General features: G+C 34.0%; 1 pseudogene; it reads left to right on the forward strand.

The window, feature by feature from the left end:
• Positions 1-364: 364 nt before the first annotated feature.
• Positions 365-797, forward strand: LOC142838315 (U6 snRNA-associated Sm-like protein LSm7 pseudogene; annotated as a pseudogene).
• Positions 798-8,681: the final 7,884 nt, after the last annotated feature.

An 8,681-nucleotide genomic window follows, 5' to 3' on the forward strand; every position in this document is an offset into this window, starting at 1 on the left:
CACCTTTGTAATTGACATTCTCACTTCTTCTGATATACCCCAGATGGTTTTTTAATTTTATATTTTATTTTTTATTTCATATGCATTACTTATTCCAAATTTGACTAGCTTTTCTTTCCCATTAGTTTCATGGGTATAAGAACTAAGCTTTTCTCTTAGATCAGTCACAGTAAGTAAAAGAAATTTATTTTTCAATATTTTGAGCCTGTAGAATGTGAAGCCTTTGGGGTCAAATAACAAAAAATCTGCATATCATAGATTTACATTACATTGTTTGTTACATTACATACTTTTCTTGCTGTCTTACACCTAAAATTTTCACTGCAACCCTTAATTTCTATATAAATAGTTATGAGCGGCGCGGCGGCAAGATGGCGCAGGACAAAGAGAAAAAGAAGAAAGAAAGCATCTTGGACTTGTCTAAGTACATTGACAAGACCAACCGAGTGAAGTTCCAGGGTGGCCGGGAAGCCAGCGGGATCCTGAAAGGGTTTGACCCACTGCTCAACCTGGTGCTGGACGGAACCATTGAGTACATGCAAGACCCCGATGACCAGTACAAGCTGACGGAGGACACACAGCAGCTGGGACTTGTGGTGTGCCGCGGCACCTCGGTGGTGTTTATCTGCCCCCAGGACAGCATTGAGGCCATCCCCAACCCGTTCGTACAGCAGCAGGATGCTTAGCAGGTGCAGGCAGCCTCACCCTGGGGCCCTCCCTTCCTGTGTGAGCTTCCGTTTGGTGTTCCAGTTTCTGTTTTTCTATTTTGTTTTTTAATAAAATTGCCGACTTGAGCATCCTCAAAAAATAAATAAATAAATAAATAAATAAATAAATAAATAAATAAATAAATAAATAAATAAAATAGTTATGCCAAACATAGCCTGATATCTCATACCGGTTCTTCTTACCTAAATCCTAGTCTATTGCTCTGAAGAGACACCATGAACTTTAATAAAGGAAAACTTTTAATTAGAACTGACTTACAGTTTAAGAGGTTTTAGTCCATTATCATCTGTGTTAAGATCAAAGAATCTCACAATAGTTAGAAATGGAGCATAACAAAGGATTATTTATTTGGGAATAAACTTGCAACAAGAGTAGTGATCCACTGTCCTCTATGTGCTGGGAACTGGGAACTGAAACCAGCTGAAAAGGGGTCTATGGACACCTGTTTGTTTTCACTTATGCTTAATGAGACCACACCCAAAGTAGGCCAGTATTTTAAAGGTTATTGGCTGAAGGAGTTCCCACAACATCTCCCCTTTTTGTGTAAGAAATAGGGTTCTTAGCTAATATAAAGCAATATACAATAAGAACAAATATCAAGTATTGTCCAGAAAAAGAACAGGCAAAAATATTCATAAAATTAGAATTACAACCAGCATAAACAATAACAAGAGAGAAACATATGTTAAATATTCTAATAGTTATCCTATCCTAAGGAGCCTAAGTCTTATATTTAAAATATCTTGGCTAAGTCATGAGACGAAGTAATTATGAATATATATTATAAATATATATAATGAAGACTATATATATATATAGTCTTCAATACCATCAAAGACCTGAAAGACGAAATTATATTACCTGAGTAAACAGAAGGATCATTTAAGCAACTTCCAAAAGGTGCAAGAAATGACAGAGATAACCAGCTACCTGGGCAATTATCCAAAGTTGCATTTGCAATGTTGATTCAACCAGCTTTGGCTAAGGCCTAGAGTATCTGACAGACCATTTTCAGAGGCAGGAAAATTTGAAAAAAAAATCATCTTACCCTGTTTTGGAATAGTTTAGCAGTCATTTTTATTTTGTATCTTGCATCCACAGTTTGGACACCATGCATTTTGCCAGTAGTTGAGGCATGGGCAGTTCTTTGCTCAAAAGTCAGTTTTGCCACTAAGAAAAAAGATCCCAAGTGGAGTGTCTTCAGTACCCATAATTCTCTCAGGAATAGATTGGTGCTGCCATGAGAAATCATCTTACATCAACAGAATCCTGAATTATTTAAGTTCCATATCCTACAGTTCTTTGAAGTGTTTGAAGATTGCCTACCTATGCAGAATTCAATCTCTAAGCATCTAAAGAACCTAACTAGTCTAACTATAAGAATGAAAAATATGAGTGACTATTGACCTATAATTCTTAATACTTATATAGCTTAAAGACTAAGACTTTAAACAAATGTGCAACAAATGAGGCCATTGACCTCAAAATGTAAACAATATATATATATAAGTATCTTGATCAGTGGTAGAAATGTACATTGCAATATGATAAATATATCCTAAAATTGTTTCAATATTCAAAATATCTATTTAAGCTGAGGTAGTAACATGCATACATGCAATATGACAAAATAATTTTTCATAGGTGCACATATATTGTAAAGAGAAATAGGAGTATAACAATTATAATTTGAATTTGTATTAATACACAAGAATCTATAGCAATGAAAATTGTCTATAACTAATATCTCACAAGCAGCATTATCTACCTATTATCCCATCCCATCCATCCTCCCTTTTTGCCATAAGAGATTCCTGAGCCTACTTCATTTCTACCCCCAAACCTATACCACTTATAACCAACCTCAACAGATGACAATTGTCCCTAACCCTGAGGACAAACTTTGTTGGAAGAGGGGATGTCATTTTCTACAATTACTTCCAGCTGTCATGGGGGCAATGTTATTTTTATGGGATCCTGTAGAAACTAAAATGGCAAATAGGTTTTAACATTACTGTCTTGTACAATTGCAGATAGTCTCTGAATGGTTGGTAGTTTTTTTCTGAAGTACTTATTTGAAGTTTTGGCCAGAACTTTGTAAGGAGATTTCCAAGTTGGAAACTTCTTGAGCCATTTGTAGCCCAAAGTGGGACTATCAGCATAATGACATCATATCAAGCAGGTGAAATCATTGTTATGTGACCCTATCTTCTTCTTAGAGACTTACCTGCAGAGCATATTGCTATCATAAGTTAGATTTCTCTTTGGTAATTTTTTTGAATAGCTATTTTTTTTTAGGTATTTAGATGTCCAGGGTCTCTTGACTTTTTGAAGATGGGTATATATTTTCCAGAAAAGAAAAAAAAATAGAACCCTGCCCTGACCCTTATGAAGTTTCCTGACAACCTTTTGTAACCTCTGTAAATGAGCTGTCATTTCTCTTCAAGAGGTTTCTCTTTTTTAAACTGAATCTAGATTAATTGTGAGGGTATCCAAAGCTTTTCTTCTCCTGTGGAAAAAAAGAGTGAAACTCCTTCCCCAATGTAGCACATCGCCTGGTTTCCATTCCATTCCATTCAGCTCATCCTTGAAATACACTGACTGATATAATTTAGAGATTTTTTTCTCCATTATTCAATGTCTTTCTTTAGCTATTGTTTCTATCTAATTACATTAAGAAAATTCAAGATTAATAAAGCATTATGCAATCTATTTCTGGAGATATTTTTATTCCTTCTGTTTTATTTAACAGCCAAACCATGTGCAGCTGTGCTGGAGGAGTAGCTCAGCTGTGTGCAGCAGGAGGAGGGGAACAGTGGTGTGGGCTCAGGCCATGTAGGCACCAAATTGTAGTAGTACCAAAGAGTCCCACAATATCCCAGAATGGAGTATAACAAAGGTGTATTTATTTGGGTAAAACTCAAAACTGTGGTAGTGATCCACAATTCTCTGTGTGCTCTTGGAACTGGGAACCAAATCCACCAAAACAGGGAACAAGAGCTCAAGCAGAGAAGGAAACTGGTGGTAGAAACTGAGGCGGAAACCATGGAGGAAGCTGTTATTGGCTTTTCCTGTGGCTAGCTCAATTTCTTTTTTTTATATTAATCGTTTTTTATTTATTTTACTCCCTACTGCAGTTTCCCCTTCCTCTTCTCCCTGCATCTCCTGTCTGCCATCCCCAAACCACTCCTCCTCTGTTTCTGATTAGAAAGGGGGCAGGCTTCCCAGGGATGGTAAAGGAGAATGGCATATCAAGTTGAGGCAGGAAAATGCTTCTCCTTTCCTTTACTATACAACACAGAAAAGCCTGCCCAGGGGTTAGCAACACTCACAGCATGAGAGGCTCTTCTATACCAAACATTAATTAAGAAAATGCCCTACAGACTTGCCTACAGTTCCATATGCTGGAAACATTTTCTTAATTGATGTTGCCTCTTACCAGATGATGGAAGCATATTTCAACTTTACAAACAATATGTAAACAAATAAGTAATGTGTAAATATATGTAAACAAGTATACAAATATAAAAATATATGAATAGAAGTACGTAAATACACAAATAAGCAGCATTTAGTTATTCAAATTACAGAATTCTATTATCATAACATCTCACTCAAGGAATTTCAGCCATCACACCATTTCTGTTTTCAATTGCTCCTTTGAACCAATTAAGTCATAACTGAAAAACAAGTTAAAGGAAAATCTAACCACACTATTGTCAGCACCAACAGTGAAATATATAAATGCTACATGTTTCTGGCTTAATGTGTAGAATTTTTAAGCTTTTTAACATTTCACTTAATAAAGTTAAATGTATCTACCTATCCAGATTTTCCTTTCTACCCCTACATTATACCTTAGATTTTAGTACAGAGAAGTGCTGTACTGCTTTGTCAGTAAGACTATGCCATTTCTAGCAAAATCATTTACTCTGTGGCTTCTTCCTGAAATCCCTACAGATTTGTCTAATTACCATTTCTTCACTGTTTAGGATAGGAACAGATACTACCACTGTGACAATGCTATGTTTTAAGGTTTTTTTTTTCTCTCTTGGTTCACAGTAATTATCAATATTACTATATTTTTGAAGGGAAAGTCCACTCAATTTTGATTCCAAATTATTTAATTAAGTGTCCATTAATGTGAAAAGATATCAAATATATATTGATTAAATAAATCCTATCTTAACATATTTCTTTTGTTTTTTCAGAACAAATTAAGTTTCTTATAATCATTACTATTTTAAACTTTAATTACTTTGTTAATTTTTTATGCTTACTAGATAAATGCTTGAATTTTGCATTCTGGACAAATTTGCTAGTAGCAAATTCTATTCTCAAATTTCCTAGACTCATATATTCCTTCTTTGCCCAATAAAAGTCAAAAAATGTATTTGTTATCCTATTTCAAAGTCAAAGTCATAAATATCACATCAGATTGCCCTTATTTGCTTATTATTAAATTCAACAAGTGAGCATAGTTGTCATCATTTGTGCTAAGAATTAAAAGTATCTTATAGCTTCTCTGTCAATTTCTTTAGCTCATTTTCTAATTTTCATATATTACACAGATTTCCTCAACACTGAGTAAAGCCTCATTTTTGCTTTCAATTTTCTTCACTTAAGTTCATCATCCACTTCCTTTGTTGCCTCTTTTTTGAAAATAAAAACATGGTGTTACTTGATTTACCTTTAATTTGGCTGGATATTTGAAGATTCCAGGTATCCAAAAGAAAGAATGTTGAAAGTCCATGTTGAAAGTTGGTTTTACCCCAAAGGTATGGCCTAAATATTTGTTTTCGTGAGCCAGGATCAATATCTGTTAACTCATTCATCATAGCCAAGAAGTTTGGAAATACAAGTACCAGAAATCATAATAACCTCATCGTCTCTCAATGGAGTGGTAAAAGGCCATCTTTAATTCACACCCTTACAGAAAAGGAATGGCATTTGCTTTCAAGGCTCTAAGATTCTCATCCACTATAAAGAATTTCTAAGAAATTGGGAAATAGAACTGACAATTATGTGAAAGATTCAAGAAAAATAAAGAAATAGATAAGATGGGACATTTGAATGTATCACAAAAAAGACAACTAATGAAGAATAAAGATGGAATGAATTATATTTAAATTTTCAGGAAAATACAACAGTACCACTCATGTGCTAAATGAGAAAAAAAATGAGGCAAAAGTACTGTATTAAGAATAAAAATTATGAGAACAATAATAGCAACTTTTAAAGATGGCAAGGGGCACATGGAGAATAAGCAGTACAGCTACTTGAAGAATAGATCACTAAGCTAATTGAAGAGTTGTATCTTAGTATTGAGAGTGCTTATATTTTTCATGCTATACTGATGTGAAAAGATTCACTGACTGACACATGTTGATAAAATGCATAAATTCTAATACTAAATAATTAAACAATTCATCATATTCATAGACAAGTCTCTACCGAAGGAAAATAAAGATGACTGACACTTTTTCATTCTCAGTAGTTAAATACAAAGTGCCAGTCATAAACTATATTTTAAAAGTAAATAATTTCAAAAGAAAAATTCCCAATTCACTTAACATCACTATGTAGAAAGATGTTTGAAAACACATAAAAATACAAAAAGGTATTAAATATACTGTTCATGAATAATCAGATTATAAAACTACAATATGATTTCATCTAATTGATGAAAATAAATGTATTGTACTAAGTGCTTGCTTTCAGCGTATATTATACACTGATATAATACAGTGGTTTAATAATACACACTTCACTATTTAATTTTAAGTTTCCAGTTCATTCTCTGTTCAATTTTAAAATTATATAGGTATCAAATACTTAAAAGAACTGTATAGATACAAGCATGTCCCATCCCTTAATCTTGATCTGAAGATTTAACTGTCCTTTGAATGCTGTCTGGTCTTGAATCTGAGAAGTGTTTTTTTTTTTTTCATTCAGTGTTCTTAGAAAACTTGTTAAAATGATTTCAGTCTTCTTATGGATTGCCAAATAATATCTATAGATATGAGATCTTGTCATGTTGATTCTTTTTAGATATACTGAAGAACACTCTACTGAAAAATACTGTTTCCATAGACAATCTCCAAAAGGAAATAATAACTGCCATTAATATAACTGTCAGTAATAATCATTGAACATCTTTTTAGCAGAAAAAGAATTATATAATTTCACATTGGGATAAGAAATGGCAGTCAAAATATGCTGTGAATAGTAGTGTAACTAGAACTTTGCAATGTATAATGGAACCAAAATTTAAATGAAATCAAGAAAGATGAGATGAAGAAAGGAAATAGAACTCATTTAAGACACAAGCAGATGAATCCAACCTAAGAGTCTTATGTTTGCATGAATTCTTTCACTTCAGTTGAAAATAATTAGCATTAAGAAAATATTAATATAAAACATGGGTGGTCCTTGGACTTCCCACAGGTCAGGGAAGCCTGATTGCTCTTTGAGCTGATGAGGGAGGGAGACTTGATCGGGGGAGAGGGACAGAAATGGGAGGCGGTGGAGGGGAGGAGTCAGAAATCTTTAATAAATAAATAAATTAAAAAAAGAAAAAAAAAGAATTAAAGACAACATTGCCTGTTACTAAAATGAAAAAGCATGAAGGTTTTCAGTTATAAATCTGTTTTTATGGTATTGGTATGGTATTGGCTCAGTATACCAAAACAAGCACTAATATAGGAATAAATTGATTATAATGCTTAAAATTTAGATAGATCTTGTAAAATAACATAATAAAAATATATTTATAAATACAATAAATAAATATGAATTGAGGTACATATGGAGTAAAAATATTATTAACTTGTGATCATGCATATGTTTTTCTATGTGTATATATCATATAAATGTTTCAAGAACTATTTGTCCATTTGAAGAATCTATTATACAACAGAGTCGAGATGGACCATTAACATATAAAACCAGAAAACAAGTCTTCTGTGTTGAATGTTCTGTATATAAAATTTAACTCAATACTATTTATGAACATTTTGTAATGTCTTGCACATACATATGACCTGGTTTTATGAATTTATTATGCACAAATTTTTCTGATTTTATTTCTAGTGTTGGTTGAGACAGTTTATTTCTTCTTTCAAACTGCTTTATTTCTTTTAAAAATATCTGCCTATTCATTTATTAATTTTTATTTATCTATTTAAATTCATTTTACATTTCAATCACAGTTTTCCCTCCTACCCTGCTTCCTGCCTCCCCTCTCCTCCCCCTTCCCACTCGACAACCACTCTTCCAAATGGGTAAGGGCTTCCATAGGGAGTCCACAAAGTCTGACACATTAAATTGGGGCAAGACCAATCCCCTCCATAAGTTAAAGTTGAACAGGGCATCCCATCATAGGGAATGAGCTACAACAAGCTAGCTCATGTACCAAAAATAGAATCTCATCCTTCTGCCTAGAACCCCTTAGACAGTCCAAGTTTCACCACTGTCTCCTGATGGAGGAGTAATGATGGAGGAGGGTCATCTGTCTATGTGTTACTTTAGTTGCTTAAAAAAAAAACTGCCTTTGCCTTTTGATAGGACAGAAAATTAGGTAGGCAGAGAAAACTGAAGAGAGTGCTGGGAAGCAGGCAATGAGGGAGATGCCTCAGGCAGATGCTATAGCTCTCCTCTCCAAGATGGACGCAGGTTAAGACCCTTCCCGGTAAGCCACTACCTCGTGGTGCTACACAGATTACTAAATATGGGTTAAAGCAAGATGTGAGAATTAGCCAATAAGAGGCTGAAACTAGTAAGCCAGGTAGTGTTTAAATGAATACAGTTTCCATGTAATTACTTCGGGTAAAGCTAGCCAGGTGGCGGGAAGCAGCCCGCCTTCCCACACTACAAATCTTCTACATATGTAAGGCCTAGTTCAGTCCCATGGAGACTCCAATGCTATTGGCTTAGAGTTCATATCTCCCTAT

This window comes from Microtus pennsylvanicus, chromosome 1 (genome assembly GCF_037038515.1).
Source record: "Microtus pennsylvanicus isolate mMicPen1 chromosome 1, mMicPen1.hap1, whole genome shotgun sequence".
Taxonomy (NCBI): Eukaryota; Metazoa; Chordata; class Mammalia; order Rodentia; family Cricetidae; genus Microtus; species Microtus pennsylvanicus.